At 43.3% G+C, this 20,261-nt stretch overlaps 1 protein-coding gene across 9 annotated transcripts in view; it reads left to right on the forward strand.

Annotated features, from left to right (window-relative positions):
* The first annotated feature begins 4,601 nt into the window (after nucleotides 1–4,601).
* The window catches only part of SCAF8 (SR-related CTD associated factor 8), a 180,551-nt gene continuing 164,891 nt past the window's right edge, over nucleotides 4,602–20,261 (forward strand). For 5 of the 9 annotated variants that reach the window (XM_059714259.1, XM_059714278.1, XM_059714257.1 and 2 more), the window contains exons 1-5: nucleotides 4,602–4,711; nucleotides 12,625–12,700; nucleotides 17,168–17,308; nucleotides 18,418–18,474; nucleotides 18,654–18,759. The gene's annotated coding sequence lies outside the window, so the exon portion shown is untranslated. The remainder of the gene's footprint in view (nucleotides 4,712–12,624; nucleotides 12,701–17,167; nucleotides 17,309–18,417; nucleotides 18,475–18,653; nucleotides 18,760–20,261) is intronic. The other 4 variants (XM_059714306.1, XM_059714270.1, XM_059714272.1 and 1 more) reach the window with 4 other exon arrangements.

Genomic DNA, 20,261 nt, shown 5'->3' on the forward strand with positions numbered 1-20,261 from the left:
GGGCACAGGCTGCTCAATAAAGTTTTGCAGTGTGTCCCACCTCTCTGTGTGCTCTGGGGGGAACCCAGGGCCAAGGGAGTGCATGCAGGCCAGGCAGGGAGGGGGGGCCTGGGCAGGGGCCAGGAGTGGGGCTGGGGCGGAGGCTAAGAGGGCCCTCCTGCCTGTGTGGGGTTTACCATGTGGCTGGGGGTGGCAAGGCTGGCAGCTCAGCACGGTCCCTCCCCATTGGTGATGGCATGTAGCTGCACCCAGTGTCCTGGTCCCACAGTGACAGGCATACAGGTGCCTAGCCAGGGGTCCCCCCCAGGGAGAAGCTGGTGCTGCTGACAACCACTGGTGACATGGCTGGTTGTTTCTCATGGTGGGGTCTGGGGCTATGCAGCTGCCAAGGCAGGCACTGGCCAGCACTTTCTGAGCTGCTGGTGGACTGTACAGTCAGGGAGCTGGGCAGGACAGGACACTGAACACCAGAGGGAGGGTCCCTCCTCTGATGACATATCACTGGAGGGGTCAGGGTGTGACAGAGGTTCAAGCAGGCCACCCATGCTGGTAAAAACTGCACAGTTGTGGCCTGGGTCCCAGGGCATCAAAATTCAGGTCAGCTGCTGCAGAAAGGGAATAGTATGGTGGGCACAGCCAGAGCAATGATTGTGGTTGGTCACGGCCATCCGCTGTGACCTTGACCTTTACATGGCACTGCCATGCTGACCAGAAGTGCCTGCTCTCCTACATCCTGCTCGACAAGGCCTCATAAATGTGGGTGTTCAGGTGTCTTCCCTGCTGAAATTGTTGCTGCACCTCTGCATCGCCCCAGACTGCCATGAGGTCACCAACCTCATCCTGCTTCCACTTGGGGCCCTGGGTGGAGGGCATAGGCATGTGCACATGAGCATGCTAGACCTGGATGGGGAGGAGGAGGCCATCGTGGGTCCTGTGCTGGCTCTCTGTGCCCCCCATGCCACTGTCGTGCTGTTGCTAGCACTGGGCAGCTGCCAGCAGCACCCAGCACAGAGGCACGGCACGGGACTAGCAGCTGCGTGGCAGAGGCTATGCCCTGCAGCAGCTGCAGGCACAGGACAGGCAGCTGGGAGTCTGCAGCAGGCAGGTGGCCCTGGCCCTGCTGGTAGAACCTGCCTGCAAGCAGACCTTGGGTGTTATCAGGCTGGCCAGGGGTTGGAACAGCCTGCAGCAACTGTCCTGTATCCACCTGGCCTGACAGTAGTGCCTTGGCAGCTGCAAGGCCATGCAGCACAGGGCCAAGCAGCAGCACAGGGCTCCAGAAAGGGAGGCACAGCTCAGCTGTGGCCAGCCCAAGAGACACACAGAGCCTGCATGACATATCAGCCTGTGATATGTGTCCCAGGGCCTATTATCCCCAAGACCTGCCCAAGACCTATTATCCCCCCCTTTAGACCATTGCGACAGTATCCGAAGACCAAATCAAGTCCTGATGTTCAGTGCTTCAATTATTGTATCTTCTGCCAGAAAGCAACAGTAAGAACTGCTGCCGACTGCCTAATGCCTCAGTGAGGGTGGCTAAGTACAGACAGTCAAAAAGCCTGAGGCTGAATTGATTCAGTCATTGCAGGGTAGTCTAAACTGCACAGATTAAATTGAAACAGAAGTGAACAGACACCTTTGACTCAGGAAATGCAGCTATATGCCTGCAGTGGCTCAGGCCAGAAGCTGGAGGGCACTAGAGCATAGCTCTCTGGCTCTGCCTTCACTTCTTCCTGCTGCCCCCAAGGTCTCTGGGATTTGCAGTCCAGAATTACAACTGCAGGACTTTGCAGGGTTGCTCATTACTACTTCTTCCTGCTTCCAGGTGCCTCTGGAATTTGTTGTCCACAGTTGCAGCCAGCAGTGAGTGTGAGGAGGGGAAGGGGTGTTTAACTTCCCTCCCAGGCCCCAGACCTCAGCTGGGATTTGCCTGGAGGGGGGGAGTCCCCCCATCCTTGCAGACTGGGCTTGCCTCCTGCCACACCATCGTCAGCTAGTTTTCACTGCTCCCGCTAGGGTGCAGAGGGTTTGGGCTAGCCCTGCGCTCTGGAGCAGACAGCCCCACCCAGGGCTCCAAAATGCTAAGAGACTCTGATTTAACTTGAACAAGGAAGGGGTCTGGGACAGAAGTTCCATAAACCGTTTTGACCTAAATCAGTTAAGTCTGATATTACATTCAACAAGTTTTATCTTAAATCAGTTTCAGCCATTTTGAAACTGGTTTATGTGCACTGAGCTTCTGTTCCATTACAGGTTTAAACCAGTTTCTGATCACTTAAACTGAGTTATGTGTAACTTCTGTCCCTAGCCGGCATGTTTCTGTCAGGGTGATGTCCCTTAGCCTTTCTCCAATCAAGGGGCAACCACAAAGGCAGTGGGGGCTAGGGTTTTAAGGGGCCCTATATTCACCTTACTCTGCAGGTTGCAACATTGTGGTATTTTATAGGGGCTATCCTGCCATAAGTAACCCCACCGCATTGCCACCAGACCCTTCAGTCAGATATGGTTTACCGTCATAATCAGGACTTCATGTTACTTGCTAAATAAATAGAAGCAGGTGCCTAAATATTGAAAAATTAGGCCCTTCAACACTACAGTGATAAATGCAGTATAAATCCTCCATATGTAGCTTTGTTAATTTTCTTTTTCTTTGGGTGATCATGATTCTCTATGTAAAGAATTTAACAAAAGTCCTGATATTGTATGGGATATAGGGAAAAGGATCTTTCTGAATCTTGAACCCAACAGGTAATTTAGCATTGCAGCCTGAAAACTTTTCCTTCCAACCGTAAAATAGCAAGCCTCAAGACTGCTGAGTTACTTGGATTTTGAAAACAAACAAAAGCATCAAATTTAACTAAAAGGTGGAGTGACTTTTCCAAGGGAAAAAGGTTTATTTCAAACTTCTTGAATGATGTTAGCCTGGAGCAAGAGAAATGAAAGGTTTGCAGTGAGTTATTCAGGCTATTTCTTCCTGTTGCCACCCCCACCCATCTCCCCTGTTACAAGTTTAGATAGACTGGAAAGAAGCTTCTGAAATATGCTTCTTACTAACTCTTTTAAACCATCTCACTTTACCCGGGATTGGGCTATCTTTTATTTTCTTCTTTACTAGTACAGGAACATGCAACTGTACACTGTACAGATGTTTCACCCTTTTTTATAGTGGCATTTGTAATTTTAATGTTTATTACTCACCTGCCTATTCTCTACATTAAAACAAATAGTTTTCTAACTTTTTATCTGAGACTTGGCTGTGTGTGCTTGTGTTTTTATTTCTACTTTGTTGTTAAATATCCAGCAGTTGCTTTTTTTTCCCTTTCTCTCTGGTTGGCCATTCTATTCTTCAGTGAGGTAGCATCAGGAGTAATGATTTGTTTCTGGTTTCCTTTCTTCAAAGCTAGTACCTTAATTAAAGGACTTTCAGATAAAAGACTTGCTTTAAAGCAGGACTTACTGGCAAATACAGCTGCGAGAACTGACTGATCTTATGCTTAACTACCATGTACTGTTTCCACATAGAACTTAATCATGTTGCGTTGTTACTGTATAAAGTAGGGATGAATACCTCTCAAAATATTAATCAGTGAGTTCATTATTAATATACGAGCCCTCAGTTGTGACTTAAATATGCTCCTGATCAGAAGCAATCCCTGTCTGTGATAGACTGCAAAAATAAAGAATGTAGAAAGAGTTGTCCCATTTTTAAGATTGGGGGTGGAACAGGAGAGAGCCAAAGCACAGAGAGGCAAGGTGAAGAGCTTTCAAAGGTACAAATGGTAGGTTCAGCACCCAATTTACTTGAACCTAAATGTTCTTTGAGCTCATGAACATCTCCCCTTTTATGACATTCACAAGGTAGTGCAAGAAGTCTGAGGCAGGGCTGGGTATTGAGCTCTTCTAAGTGGACAGGCCTGTTTGTTGCAGTAGGCCTCTGTGCACACCCGGGATTCACTTTCTCAGTTGCTTTTGTAGGACTGGAATTTAAGGTTGCAAGGGGTTAAACCTACCAAACAAAATCTCCAAACCCCATTGTCTCTCCATTCACTTCACTGGCTGTAACCTCAAAATGAGGCAAAATACAAGGGGAAACTTACTTAAAATGTAACTTCTCACAAATCTAATGATATTGTTCTATTTTGGAGGAGTAGTTTAACAAGAAAAATAAAATGCATGATGAAGGACACATATTAATTGTTAAAATCAGTATTTTACTGGTTGAATAATTCTTTCTTTGGATATGAGGGAAGCACAAAATAAACTGGCTTAAAAGTCTGGCTGGCTAGTATTGAATACATTACTCATGCATTGCACTGCAGTTCCTGATTATTAATAATGGACAACATTGTAGGGATCTTCTGCACAAAGGAAACAGGAAAAACGTGTTTCCTACAGGTGTAACCCCCCCCCAGTTTAATATAAAGGATTCTGTGGAGGTCTAGTAATTAGTAAATGTAGGGGGAAAGAAGGTGATAGCCTGCAATCCTCTCCCTCAGGCTAGAGAGAAGGAAGCTAATATAGTCAGCTGCAACAAATTAATCATAGCACATGGCTGTTCTTAGGTACAGGTGCTTGTTGGGAAGCTTTCTAATGTGATTCCAGTTTAGCAGAGCTATGAAGGGTCGTCAGAGCTTGCTCTTTTGTGCAGTATTCTGGCAACTTTCAATAGCTATCTCCCTGTAAATGTATACAGATGTTGCAGGATTTATAGGTAATGTATTTGCTTTTTCTTGTGTGTGATTATTTTGGTGCAACCTTCTCTCTTAGGAGGAAAAAAAGTCTAAAGCAACTCCAAGGGAAAAACTTCTTATAAGTTCCTGGTCCCCTGTGTGCCTACTGCTTATAGGACCATGATCTGTGCTCTGCTGTTGTAAGTAAATATAGGTAACAACTTCCCCAGTTTTTTCATTTATAGGTCCTGGAAACTGCCCATGTATTTCTCTAACACGGTAAAGATTTCTGATGTCAAAAGTTTTGTTTTGTGTTACACACACACACACGATAGGAAAATAACAAACAAGTAAGAAAGAAATGTTAAGATTCAGACAAAGATTGTTGAGACACTAAGAGATTATGTTGGAATTCCTGTTACTTCTGTATGGGCAGCTCTATTTGTTGTGCATTAAAATTTCATACAGCTACCACAAGACAACAGTTGGTCTGTAATAAATCTAGTAAAACTCCAAAGCCTGTTTCAGTACATCACAAATGTAACCTAGCATAAGAAACTTAAATTATATCATTAATACATTCTTTTGTCCAAAAAGGAAACTTCAAATTTTGTTAGCACTGGAACTGTCTTTCCTTCTTTTTGGTCATAGTCAGTATTGACTTAGTGACATTCAGGGTTTTATGAATTCAAACTATATGTAAGAATTCTCTTTTCACTATGAAATAAATCACTAGATGTCACTGTTGTGCTTCCCATGATGAATAGCACTATCTTTAATATGCATCTTTAGAAGCTGTTCTTCTCTTAGTACCTCCTACGCAGAAGTCACATAACATCTGGACTACTTCTCAGAGTAGATTCTGTAAGATCCTGTTGTCCATAATATCTTTTATCTGGGCTAGATAAGCTCCTGTTGTGTTCAACAGCTCATTCATTCTGGAGTTTTATTATATTAGGTGCCTGGCTTGCAAACCCAACTATCTCTCTGCTTGTGTTGGAGACTAGGCATCTCCAAAGGAGTGTCTTTAATTTGCAGACAGTCACAAACCTCATTGAAGCTGGTGGGCTTTCATTCAGCTAAGCAAGGGAGCAGTTACTAAAGACCTTACCAAAGAAATGTAATCTTTGTTTAGTTAGAGCTGACATAAAAAGTGACTGTGTAAATCAGGTGCACAAAGCAAGGAGCTGAGCTAAGTGGTCTGAGGGGTTTTACCCTTTGAGTGAAGGTGAATGCAAGGGGGGTTGGAATTCCAGGAGTGTTGTCCATGAGCCAAAAGAAGCACTAGGAAGGCCAGGAAAAATATCCAGAGCAGCACTGGTAATGTAGTCCTCTTTTTTTTATGGTTTGGGGATTTTATTGCTGAGCAAAGAAACTACATCTTGTTTTCTGTTGTGCTCTAATAGAGAGTGCTTTGTGTACAACTACCTATTGGTTCATTATTAGTTTTTTCTTCATAATGGAAAGAAACAACAGAGTCCCACATTGCCTAGCCCCTTGGGCTAAAATGTGATCACACTTACAGGCGCTTCCTAGCTTACTAGAGTCAATTATTTGGTCTGTGGCTAGATGTCTCAGTCTAGCTTCCAACTATACTTCATTAGGGCAGTGATTCTTAACCAGGGTGTTGTGACAATAGTAGTGTTCAGCATACAAACCCCTCCATGTGATCCACAAGATAAGTCTAGAGATTTCAAATAAGAATTCATGGTCAGAATATTTGTTTTTGACACTAATTGTTCCATATCTGAGCTCTTAGCAATACAAGAATTGTTCTATTGGTTTCTCTCCCCCTGCCCCCCCCCCAACCATGGGAAGAAATGATTGACAGCTAAGAGCTTTTAGCTGTTAGTACCTTAGTTAGGTGCCTTTATTTTTTAAAAGTTGAGAATCATTGGTCTAGAACTTTTTAAATATACCTCTCTTCTGCTAGTACATGTGCTTTTTGTACTTTTTCTGTGTGGGTGACTGAGTTCAGAGCATGCTTTTTCTTAGAGGAGGTTATGATGAGTGCTATTTTCACCAAGAAGGTGACTTACCATTTGCTATGTACACTCTTACTAGGGAAAAAGGGTGTTCAGGAAAACTTGAGTCATAAGTAAATGCACTTCTGTGTGTCTCAGCACTCAAAGGCTAGATACAAACATTTGGGGAGGTTAGATTGTCTTAAAAATTGCCACCCAATCTAACTTAGTTTGCTTAGGTGTGAGCAACCTTGCACCACTTAGGTGGATCTAAGTGCAAACTATATAGAAGTTCAGGGTGGTTAGAGCAGTTTTAAAATGGCTGACCCAACCTGTTAACTCTACTTCCAAAATGCACCTAACTTAGATCAGGTTGACCATCTTTAGACCAATCTAACTATCCCAAACTTGTGTACACTGTTGCTCTCTAATCCCCAGCAATGTGCCTAGTTTCTACTTCCTGTACAAGTAGTCAACTTGTTATTCCAGCTCTAATTTTACACAAAGGAATGTCAGAGTCGGTTCTACCCAGGTTAGCGCACACTCCGTGCAGACCAGAAGCTTACTTGCATAAAGCTTAAAGCAGTACAAAAACTGAATTGGTTTCAGACTGCTATAACCTGAGTGGTGCAAATCAGTAGTATGCATGCAGCTAAATATAAAATAGCCATTTGCCTCCTCCATTGTGGGGAAGGAGGGGGGAAGCTGTACAAATACAGAGTGTTTTTTATATCTGTGAGAAACTATATCCATACTAGGGGTTGTGTTTGTCTGGTATGACATGAGGAGGATCCCCAACTGAAATAGGGTGGTGGTGGCTGTTGCTGTGTTCTTTCCTTATTGAATTGTGTGTAAATCAGGTGACCATACAATACAAGTTTATCTAAACTTATACTACTGCTGAGTTGCACTGTTCATGGAATACCTTGCTAAAAGGAAAGCAGGCTTTTTGTTTGTGTTTGCTTCTTCATGATTGCTACTTCCTGAACTTTTTGAAAGAGAAAGCCATGTTTGGTGTGAGAAGCACTGTGGAGGGAGTTTGGGGGAAGAGTCCATAGTGGTGGTTCAGTGGGGTGGTGTTGGCATTACCTTCCTACTACCATCAACCATCCAAGAGTTGTAAACTGGGGAAAGTTCATTAGGAATCAGTGGTGATGCATCGGGCATGCGTGTGCACCCCTCTGAGTGTGCTGGTGTATCCACTGACAGCCAGCGCTCCCAGTTTAGTAAATGGGCAGGCAGGGGAGGGCCACCAGCGCTCCCACAAGTATTGGCTGGGGAGTGGGGGTGTCGGGTGAAGCACCACTGGCATGGCACTTCATGTCCCCCCTGGTCAGCGAGATTCCTCCCCCCCCCCCCCCCCGGTTGCTGAGCAGCTGCTGGAGTGCATATGCCCTTGACTCAGGTGGCACCAGTTGCCCACGTTAGGAACACTGTTGATTTTGTATGCTCTCCTGTAATGCCTTTTTGAGTTTTGATTATGGATTTGAGAAGAAAGATTCTCAGAGCTCTTGCATAGGCTGCTAATAAAACATGACACTTGATGAAACAGTGTTAAAGTTAGAGCAGTCTTAATATATTTGAATCATTCTCAGATCTTTTACACACACAACTACTGGAAAATAACAGCAGTTACCCTTTAAAATGTTCCCCTTTTGAAAGGGTTCCCAGTGTTTGTGTGTCCATACCCTTAGAAAGTATCAGAATCTGATAAAGCGCTCTCAGAAAAAAAATACTAGGATTGTGAATAGTTCTGTCAGTTTAGAAATAGATTAATTATGAATGGTTTGCTAACATTGCAAAGATAGTGCTACTTTAGATTTGTTATGTGCAACTACTCTGAAGACTTCTGGGTCCTAATTTAGATAACCAGAACTTTAATGTGTATACAGTTAGACTATCTTCTTATGCTGATCTAACCAGGGCTAAGCAGATTGTTTTGACTGGTCTATTAACTATCTCTTTTAACGATTTTCTGTGAGGAAACTTGAACCTACCTGCCTCTTCAGGCAAACACGTACACATCTGATTGTACTCAAGAGTGCATCAATGAAAGGATATTCTCTAAGGTATAAACTTCTGTATGCTGTACTTTTTACAATGGAAATGATATCAACATCAAAATGTATAGTCTAGAATAGAATAATAGTATAATCTGCTGTAGCTTTAAATCAGTTTTGGAGATGGGTTAAATTTAAACTATATTTATTGATGCTATCACAAGCAAAATATAAGTTTTAAAGATTCCACTCCATACATCTGCTAAACCTAGGAGAGAGTTCAACTTTCTCCTCTCTACCCCCACTTCTATGACCAAGAAGTCAAGAGCAGGTGTTTGCCCTGAAAGCACAGAGGCTGCTGAAGAGTGGCATAACTGGATACACTTTAAACTAATTTCATCAGTAGAGAGGGTTGCTACCATGGAATATATAAAAACAAAACAAAACAAAAAACTAAAATAGTACTTCTCTTTAAGTTCAAACAGATTAGTTTTATTCTTGGACTAAGAAGAAAGGAGATTCCTTTGATTTGGATCTCATTTATCAGTGTTCTTTGTAGGTGGTCTAACTAATGGGTGAACTAATAATATACTTATGCTATGTTTGTAGCATTGTAACCATATGGTCAGATGATAAAATCCAAAAATGAAAGCTTTCTTCTTGTGTGGACTTAATTAACAGAATGTCCATGGATCTTTGTCTGGCTGTTGTGATCAATCTCACGGGTCAGAACAAACATGAGTTGCCTGCTACAGCCAAGCCAGGCTCTGGCCAGCTGCAGCAGGTGGCAGGTAGGCTGCAAACAGCTGTCTCAGGCTTCAGAGCCCCAGCCCTGGCTCTATACTGGTGACAACTGCATTTAACTTGGGGTGCAGGATGGGGAAAGGGCTGGGGCAGCGCAATCCCAGCCCCTCTCCCACTGTCCACCCAGAGGCATGCAGGTAGCTGCCACAGGCAACAAGGATCAGGACCCTTAAGGCTCCCCCACAGCCTGCCCTGGCACACCAAGCTGAAGTGTGTGTAGAGTTGTGGTGTTTTTGGCACTCGTGCTGAAAATGTTGCCAAGCCCTGTTCTAGAAGTATGCTGGCCAGAAAGGAAAGACCAAGGAAGTTGCGAGTCCGCTGTTAACAAGCCGAGCGAACTCTTAACAGAAGATGCAAAGAGGGTTGAGCTACTCAACAGCTACTTTGCCTCAGTCTTCTCAGAAAAAATAAGCAACAGATAAGTAATAGGGATTATCTGGATAAAGGAAGGGGGCAAGCTGAGGGAGGAGAAAACAAAAGAGACCATTAGAGAGCTTATGTTGGGTCTGAATGAATTCAAGTCAGTAGGGCCGAATGAACTTCATCCTAAGGTACTGAAAGAACTGGCAGGGGTGATCTTGGAGCCCTTGGCAAAGATCTTCACAAAGTTGTGGGAGATGGGCCAGGTACCAGAGAGTTGGGGAAAGGGCCAATGTAGTTCTCCTCTTTAAAAAAGGCGAAAAGGAGGACCCAGAAAACTACAGACAGGCTAGTCCAGAGGTGGCCAAATGTGGCCCACAAGCTGAATCCAGACTGCCACAGGGTTTTGATCTTGCCCACAGCATGTCCCTTGGCCCTGCCCAGCCCAGGCACCCTAACTTTTCCACATGCTTTTAAAAATGTGGAGCCCAGAACTGCGCACACTACTCCAAAAGAGGCCTAACCAGAGCTGAGTAGAGAGGCTCTGTCACCTCCTGTGTCTTACACCTAATGCTTCTATTGATGCACCCCAAAACTGCATTGGCTTTTGTGCAGCTGCATCACTGCAGACTGACTGTTGACTGTCTGGACTCCCAAGTCCTTTTCCATAGAGCTGCCATCCACTGAAGCATCCCCCCATCTTGTATTTGCATTTTTTTTTTATTATACCTCCTGAGATGTAGTACCCTGCATTTGTCTGCATTGAACTTCATCCTGTTAGCTCTAGCCCAACTTTCTAATCTGTCTCAATCCTTTCAATTGTGTTTACATCCTCCAGAGTTTTCAGAGTCTTTCCCAGTTCCATGATGTCTGCAAAGTAGTAGCAGTCACATGCTGCCACTGTTTTCCTCCTTGCCTTTTGGCCCCTCCAGTACCAGCCTCTCTAACTCTTGTCCATATAATCTTCCTGGTCCCAGATGCTGTGCAGCATGGATAACTGTGAGTCTTCTCCTCCAGGGCAGACACCAGCTTACAGCTGTGCAAATAAAGTGCTTCTGACGTTTTGGGAGCAACACAAACATGGCATATCCCATGCAGGTCACCAATAGCTGACCCAGACTCTATTTGTGCCTCCTTTGCTCCCTGGAGCACACCTAAACTTTAAGGATTAAAACAAACAAAAAAAAAAAGGGGGGGGGAGGGGAAGATACCACAAAAACCTGCACCCCTGTTCTAGAAGAGGTTGGACAGCCACTGATCAGGGATGATCTAGGCATAGTTATGCCTATGTTCTACTATGGGTAGTTCCCATGCTTCTGGGCTTTGCTGGTTGCCCCTGCTCCCCTCTCCTGCTACATGTTGGGGGTGTTTTCAAGCCTCCCTCAGTGGCATTGGGTGTTGGCTACAGCCCAAACTGGTGATTTTTGCATCTGTTAGGCATTAAGCCAGAGGTTCCTGGCTAGAGGGTTTTATCCCTCTGCTCAGAGTCAGGCTGATCACCGTATTTAGGGTCAGGAAGGAATTTTACCCCATGGTCAGATTGATTTGGACTGTGGGGGCTTTTTGCTTTCCTTTCTAGTGGGAGGCATGGCCTTCTATCTTGGGACCTCTTGAGCATATATTGACAACCCCTTATAGAAGCGGGACATTTGGCTACCATGGTTCCCCTGCTTTACCGGTGGCAGGTTAGAGTGTTAGGTCTGTTTGTGTCGGGGTTGAGGGTAGTCTTATGTAGAGTTTAGATTATGGATCGTGTAGGTTGATTTAGATGTGGATGATCCTGCCTTTGGCCTCTGAAAGTCTCTTCCAGCCCTACTTTTCTATGAAACCAAAGAAATGGCATCATAGACCAGTAAGGCAAGCTATAGATCAGAAATATACTTGACATAGCTCGTGTATATGCCTAGCACATCTACCAATCACTGGCAATTTCACATTCTCTCTTGTGAGAGTCAGTCAAATGCCAAATGTTCTTACTTTGCATTTTCCCTGACTTTTTTCTTTGTTCATCTTTGTCAAAATCATAACTAATCTAAACAACCAGCAGATTAAAAATTACCAGTCTGTGGGCAAGGAAAAAAAAATAATTTAAGGACCTCCAATACCTATACTCTTCAAAAGAACATCAACTTTTAAATAAGCTAGTTTTCTATAAACAGCTTTTCAGTTTTTAGTTCTTCACTTCTTAGCATATATTTCCTACCAGATTTTGCCATAGAACAAAGTGGCTAAACTGAGACATTAGAGCCCAGTGACTTTCAGATGGCCCATTATTTTATCAAGCTTGTTTGCTGTGGAGACTTAACCATGTTTACATAAATATGTGGGTTCTCCTGCTCGCTACTGTTTTAGACAACCATGAAGTGAATAATGGAACAATGTGGTCTAATGGTCAGAAAAGGCATCACCTGCAGACCTGATATCGGCAAGATAAGGTAACTAGACAATGAAAGGTGGAAGGCAAGAAGACTTCTTAGTTCAGTGGTTCTGAACCTTTTTAGAGTCCAGGCACCCCATGAAAAATGCCAGCTCTAGTAACAAAGAACAGCAACAGATTACTAGGAATGCTCTGGATTAAATTAAGATGTTCACAACAATTATTGATGAAATAAATGGGACAGCAGGCCATGCCAAATGTACTGAATTTGCATATACCAAAATACATGACATCCATTCTGTATGTGAAGATATTATAGGAAAATATATTCTGCAGTTAATGAGCTCTCTTGATTTGTGTTAACAGTGAGATAAGTATTGAAGATGGCTGAAGTAGTTTCCACACAGTTTAAAAACTTCTCTTTCCTTACTTCTAATCCTTTTTTGAAGGTTAATTACCATGATGGAGCAACACAGTTCTGTATTAGTGACGCAAGGGATTTTGTCCATTTATTATTTGCCTGAGGTAAGATTTGTTGTAGTTGTATCAAATGGGTTTTATTTTGTTAATTATATGTCTTGCACTCTGAGACTTGACCTTGGCCTCCAACTAATACTTTTTTTTTTAAAGCATCTTAATCTAGGGTTCTTTTAACATGAGTTCAGCATGCTTCCATTATATAGTGGGAAACAATTTAATTTAGTACCTTTCTTAATTATATAATCGAGATTTTTTTTTTTTTTTTTTTTAAATGAGGGGGTATATACAAATGAGACCACAATATGATGACAAACTTCTCCATACTCAGTAGGGTCATACCACTTTCTTAGACTGTTGACATTCTCCATACCTGAGATACGATCATGTAGGTTATTTCAAGCTGCACAGTCGTAGGTCAGGAGCAGCTTTTGCTGGAGGCTGTCAGGAATTTGGGCTGAGTAAGTTTGGTGGGGGGGTAGGTATCAAGGTAGGCTGGCAGGTCTGCTGGGGGGTGGGTTGGAAGGGGGTTGTCCATCTGGGGGTCAGGGAGCTAAAAATAACCCAGTCAAGGTAGCCTCCCCATACATCTCTACAGATCAGCATTTAGATAGACCTAACTCTTGCTAAATCAATCTAAGTGACAGAATCTTCACATAGCTTAAGAGACTAGCAAAAGAAGTTCTTTTATTGCCAGCATTAGTACCAATCTTGATCTTAAATTGCAAGGTGGTGTACACAGAGGCTTATGTGAAAGTTGAAGCATTATGAACGAGAGATCTATAGAAAAGAATAGCAGATTCGGATAACTTATGGTAAGGAACTGACTAGCCTGTTTAGCAACCTGCCAGACCAGAGTAATTGAATAATCTACCAAGGTACTCTTTTCTTGCAAGAGATTCAAGTGTTTTAACAAGACTTTTTAAACAAGACTTTTTTATCATCTGAATTGGGTGATTGCTGCCTTTAATCAAATATATGACCCTGAATATAAGATGACCCCTCACCTCAATAAGTAGATTCTGTATATGGAAAATTGTATTCATTTGTTATAGTTTTTCAGGTACAGAATCGAAATATTGGAGGGTTGTCTTAAATTCCCCCCACAGTTACAGGGGGAAACAGTGGCTGAGGGGGTCCAGTGTTTCCTTTCCCCTCTGCCCTTCCCACGTTTTCTCATCTTGTATTCAAGTAAATACGGTAATCCATCTAAGAAAATATTTTTTTTAAATGTTATATAGGCACTAAATTAGCTTAAGTTTTAGTTCAGTATGACTGCTTCTCAAGGGGGAAAAACTAAATCTCCATACATGAATATTTGGAATCCTGAGAAGGTTGACACATGTTGTTAGGGTGACATTAATTTAGATTTTGGGGAGCACTGGATTTGCAGCTGAATACAAAGCTTTAATCTGTGTCTCAGCAAAAGCTGCTGGTCACAAGGCAGGATGATATGTTAAGACTAACCTTGCAAATGCTTAGGCAGGCAGTTTTCTAAACAGAGTTGTAGTGTTAGAGCCCATTGTGTAAGAAGAACAAGATGCAGCCCACCAGCTGTTGTCAGGAGATGAAGCAGAAGCAAGGCCTTGGAGATGGTGCTGAAGTCAGCAAAGAACCAGCAAGTGACCGAAAGAAGTGGAGGTCAAAGTCTTAAACTTGTGCTCTTAGTAGAGGCATGTAAATGAAGGAAATGCATAGGCAATTTCATGTTAATGAAGTAAACAGTAAACTGAGGCACAGCTTGAGACAGGAGGAGAAATGGGTGGAACAAGAGAAGTGACATAGGTGGAGTGAATATTAATGAGTATGAACCAAGGTGTATAAAATGTGAAAAGAACTAATGTTCACTGCTGTTTCCTGTGTTCACAGGCTGTGTGTCTGTGAGGGAGCTTGCCCGAAGCTTTATTAAAAATGGAGACAGCTGTTGCGAGCAATGTGTGCAAGTAGTGTTTGCTCCCTGCTTGTTCTGGCTAATGAGTAACAGAATCCATGAGCAATTGGGTTGTCGTCTCCTGGGCACTGCATGGAATCGGGGTCTAACACATGTGACCAAGTTTCTTGGAATATGTGTGATTCTTTTGGCCCTTATTTACATGCTGAGATCATGAGGACGTTCTCAGTTGTAACCTTTTAATGAATGATTATGTTTAGTTAGGATAGTTATGCTAGGATTGTTACAGCAAGACTGCCATCTGACCTGTGTTAAGAGTAGTCTTATTGCAAACTAATCAGTAAATGTTGTACACGGAACCTATGAAACAGTGGTCCTTTACTTGGCTGCTGCACATCAAGTTTTGAAAAACTTTGAGACTTGCCTATAATAGGAGCATACTTACAAATTCTTCCCTGATTTACCAATATTAGCCTGTGTAGGTGTGGCTTAGGCTGCTGACACAGTTACCAGTGCAATGTTATGTAAACCTATTGAGAGCAGTCTAATTGACATGGTATTACTCACATTCTAAACTAACCTTTTTCATTTAATGTTCATGTTTCTAAGTGTGTACCTCTGAGGACAGTTTTGGTCTATAAGTTGAAAGATGTTTCAAAGTTTAAATGCATTTTTTTGGTCACTTATAGCAATGTAACATCTGCAAGGTCACATTGGAAAGAGCATTGGATTGATGCAAAATCAGGCTGTTGTATTTGGAAGAGATTTGACAGGCTAGTGCCAGAAAACTCTTTTATATGGGGGGTTATGAATAATAAAATCAGCCAGCCAGGCTAGTGTAAAAAAAGTGTGGTTGCAAAGTAGTTCAATTGTTTAAATATATGATTTCTTTTCCTGTACGGAGAAATAGAGCAGCATGGAATATGTGTCAAATTAAGTTCTGTTACTGAATGGTCCATATAAATATTTCCAGTTCTTGAGCTAGAGGAAAATGTTTGTGACTGAGAAACTAAGATGTACTGAAAAATGGAAGGTTCCCTATATATATAAAAATTATAAATATGGGGTCTATAAACAGTTCATAGAAGTAGGGTCAGAAGGAACCTTGTAGATCTTCAAGTCCAATCCCCTGCCTGGGCAGGAGGAAAACTGGGCTCAAATGACCCCAGCCAGGTAGGCATCAAGCTGCTTCTTAAAGGCCCCCAGGGTAGGAGCCAGCACCACTTCCCTTGGAAGTTGGTTCCAGATCCTAGCCGCCCTAACTGTGAGGTAGTTCTTACGGATGTCTAATCTAAACCTACTCTCCAACAACTTGTGGCCATTATTCCTTGTTATCCCAGAGGGCGCTAGGGGAAACAAGGTCTCCCCCAAACCCTTTTGATCCCCACTAGTAAGTTTATAGATGGTCACCAGCTCCCCCCTCGGCCTTCTCTTGTGAAGGCTGAACAGGTTCAGGTCCCGTAGCCTCTCATTGTAGGGTCTGCCCTGCTGTCCCCAGATCATGTGGGTGGCCCTCCTCTGGACACTCTCAATGTTGTCCACATCCCTCTTGAAGTGGGGTGCCCAGAACTGGACACAGTACTCCAGCTGTGGCCTGACCAGTGTCGCGTAGAGGGGGAGAATCACCTCCTTGGTCCTGCTTGAGATGCACCTGTGGATGCACGATAGGGTCCGGTTGGCCCTGCTGACCATGACCTCGCATTGTCGGCCCATGTTCATCTTGGAGTCAGTGATGACTCCAAGATCCCTTTCTGTCTCCGTGCTCTCAAGAAGGGAGTTTCCCATCTTATAAGTGTGCTGCTGGTTACTACTGCCCACGTGCAGCACCCTGCACTTGTCAGTATTGAAACACATCCTGTTTTTGTTAGCCCACCCTTGCAACCTATCCAGGTCTTGCTGCAGTCTTTCCTACCCTGCTAGCATGCCCACCTCACCCCAAATTTTGGTATCATCAGCAAATTTAAACAGGTTGCTTTTCACCCCGTCGTCCAAATTGCTGATAAAGAAATTGAACAGTGTAGGCCCAAGGACCGAGCCCTGGGGCACTCCGCTGCCCACTTCCCCCCAGGTCGAATATGACCCGTCCACCACCACCCTCTGAGTACGACCCTTCAGCCAATTTGCAATCCATCTGACTGTGTAGGCATCAATGCCACAGTCGCCTAGTTTTTTAATGAGGATGGGGTGGTCGACAGTGTCAAAGGCCTTGCTGAAGTCCAGAAAGACTACATCCACAGTGACACCTGCATCCAATGCTTTTGTGACCTGATTGTAAAAGACAATCAGGTTGGTCTGACATGACCTGCCCCTAATGAAACCATGCTGGTTGCCCTTGAGCATCATCCCCGATGCTGGCCCATCACAGATGTGCTCCTTAATGATCTTCTCAAAGAGTTTCCCCAGGATTGAGGTAAGACTGATGGGCCTATAATTGCCCGGGTCCTCCTTCCTCCCTTTTTTAAAGATGATACCACATTGGCTATCTTCCAATCATCAGTTATTTCAGTGAGGCTTATGGCAGGGGGTGGAATACAGGTGGAGTTAAAATGGAGCCTGCCAACTCAAATGCCCCTCAGTAGTTCAGTATGTATTGTAATATTATTTCTTTTTCTTTTTTTTTTTAGTGACCTCCTGGAAGCTATATCATGGTTTGATTCAGTACAACCTTGCAGACAAACTCTTTTTTGTTTGGTTGAATGGAGGGCAGATACCAGATATCTCAATGGTCTTACATGGCCTAAGGCTTCTTATCGCTTAACAACAGAGTTAAGATATTACAATCCAAATGTGTTTAACTCCTGCCAAATGTACCACCTTCTACATGTGTTTATATGTTAGAATGCTTTGACATTCTTTACTATTGTTGTTTGTTCTAGCAGTGCCTAAGGGCCAGTTAAAGGGGGCGCTATTTGTACTGTGTTAAACACCATACTAATATATAGCTCAAGGCATTCTCTGCATGAAATGTCTACAGTCTACATGGATAATATGCCCATAGTAGGATGGGGAAAGGTATAGAACTATCAAGGTGCATGAACAGTATGGTGGCAAAAAAGTCACTGTTTCTACAGGTCAGCTTTTGTGAGGCTTACTGAGGAGAACAAAATGGGGAGAAAATGGTGGGGGCGGAACGTACAGAGTTGAAAGCAAGGCAGATGGCGTAGAACTTGAACTATGTAATTAATTGTTTGGGGCAGAGAGAGGTCACTTGAAACTGGGTAGTTCTTTGTAGTCATAGAATGACTTAATCTGAGTCATTTTTATAATGTTCATAAAAGGATGTAAGGCCTCTTTGCATAGGCACCTACCCCGTGGGTGTTCCTAGGCTCAAGCACCCACCCCAAAAAAATAGTGGGCGCTTAACACCCATGAGCCATGGCTGCAGGCTGCCTGCAGGCAGCTGTGGCAGGGAGGGGAGGGAAAGAAAACCAACCAAACAAACCCTCACTTTACCAGAAGAAGCAGCATCAGTGAAGATCAGGCACTTCAGCTGGGATTTTGGAGCTTTTAGCTAAAGTTGATTCAATTAGCTATTAGATAAAAGTGCCAAAAAAGCCCCACTAAAGCATCCAAACTTTACAGGTGCTGGTGCCAGAGCCAGGTTGAAGTAACGTGCTGCCTCTTCTGGGCAAGCACGGGGCTCAGCATGAGAACACACAAAGTTTATTATTAAAGCACCATTTTTGGAGGATATTCTGTCTGGAAGCACCTACCAGCAAAACACAAATTTGGTTTATATGCCTCTTTGTGCAGAAAGGATGCCCTTCGTGGGCTAGTAGCATTCTATTTTTGTGAAAATGGCGCTTGAAACAAAAAAACTTACCAGATAGGTTTAGCTGGGCCCATTTATTTTAATCTCTCTGTTCTGTTTTAGGGAAGAATGAGGACAGATGTTTCTGAATTAAAGGTGCTGGCCAGAGAAGGTAACTAGGTAAAGGCTTTCTTGAATGGAGAACTCTTTCAAGTATTGATGAATATGACTTTTTGCTGCCCTTTGCTTTCCCCCACCCCTTATTTTATTTTTAGTTTATTGTTTCTAAGTATAATTTGCAAATCTTGGACATCTCTGGCACTCTTCTAACTAAAGGATTCTTTTTTGTTTGACTTTAGATTGCTTTGAAGCAATCCCTTCCCAAGATTATAACCATCTTTGAAGTGCAAAAGTGTTGCACCTGGGATGTTTGGGTATGATGTGAGGCCTCTTGCAGTGCTACAGGTAATCTATGAACAGACAGGAAGAGTAGTTGGCAGTTTGATCTCCTATTTTCATACTTCCTACATGTTTAAAAACAGAATCTCTATATAGTGGCTCAGTTGTGGACAGCAGTAGAGCTAAATAAATTTGCTTTCATTGCTGAGGGTAGCTTCCCACCTTCCCCCTCCCCCCCCGAAAAAATATAGAGGAACAGCTGGCATTTGTATGTCAAAAATAAAAGGGTGGAGGCTGGACAGGCTACTCTTTTTAACTCAGGTTTGAGTAAAGTGACCTGCCTTAAGAACTGGCCACTAGACTTGCATTGGCAACATCTCGCCACCCCCTCTGCCCACCGCCTTTTTAAAAATATCTTTGAGCCTTAAATACTTGGTCAAAGGATTTATTTTTTGGGGGTGTTGCTTTTGGGTGGAGTCTCACTTTATTTTCAGATTGGGAAGGTACAATACTCACTCTGGCACCAAACATTTTATAACTGAAACCTACTAAGGCTGTCGTAAGTGTTAGATAAACTGTTCTGAAAACTGTAAAGAAGTACATAAAGCTTAAAATTATACTAGGACTAGTACCAAATATGAAATGAATTCATGTAAAACCAAACACATTTTTGTTCAAATATGGGTAGTCTCCAGGCATACGAGGATGGGACAAGACATAGTCAAACAAGAAGGGGTGCAGTCAGTGTGTCTCAGTGTAGTTTTCCCTTTTCCTCTACATTCCCTGAGCATTCCTTGCTGCTGGAACTATTTTGTGCTGCTGAAATAAAGACTCTACAAAAGCAGCTGCATGGGAGTTTTGTGGCTATTTCAACGCCAGCTTTAGTACAGCTGCAAAACTAAGTTGCTGCTTCAGTGTCTTGTATCCCACCCATTTTGTGGGCAAAGGCAAATAGATGGAGGGGCATTCTATTACCTTGTTCTTTAAACAAAACTATCCCACAAGAGTAATACAGTATTTCACTTAATTTACTATGAATTCCAGATAGTTTTCCAAATCAATATACTTAGTAATGACATGTTATAATTTTCCAGCTATGATTACATTGGATTCATGTATCAAGGTCTCTACAGTATTTTCATTTGATCTGTAATTATAATAGATTTGTCATAGGTAGAGAGGGAACAAAGCACAGGCAGATGTCTTGTTCTGAAAAGCACTAAGTTACCTCTCGTAAACGTGATCAGCAGGGATCCTGGTTTTCCCCAATATTTAAAAAAAAAAAAAAATAACAAATCACAATTTCTCTGGTTAAAAAAAGCCCAAAACAACACCCCAACTCCGTGATTAAAATTACCCCCCCACCCCTGCAGTCCTCCAAGCCCTGCTGGAGGGGGGCCCCCAGATGCCAGGGCTGTGGACTGGACTGCAGCCCCCTGCCCTGCTCCTTCCCTGCTGTGGGCTCTGGTGGGGCAGCTCCCGGCTGCCACATGCACTCCCAGCAGGCAGGGGGGACCCACACCCCCCAGATCTGAACCTGGGGCAGGTGCAGGCTGAGGCTGCTGCCC

Source organism: Alligator mississippiensis, chromosome 1 (genome assembly GCF_030867095.1).
Source record: "Alligator mississippiensis isolate rAllMis1 chromosome 1, rAllMis1, whole genome shotgun sequence".
NCBI classification, from domain to species: domain Eukaryota; kingdom Metazoa; phylum Chordata; order Crocodylia; family Alligatoridae; genus Alligator; species Alligator mississippiensis.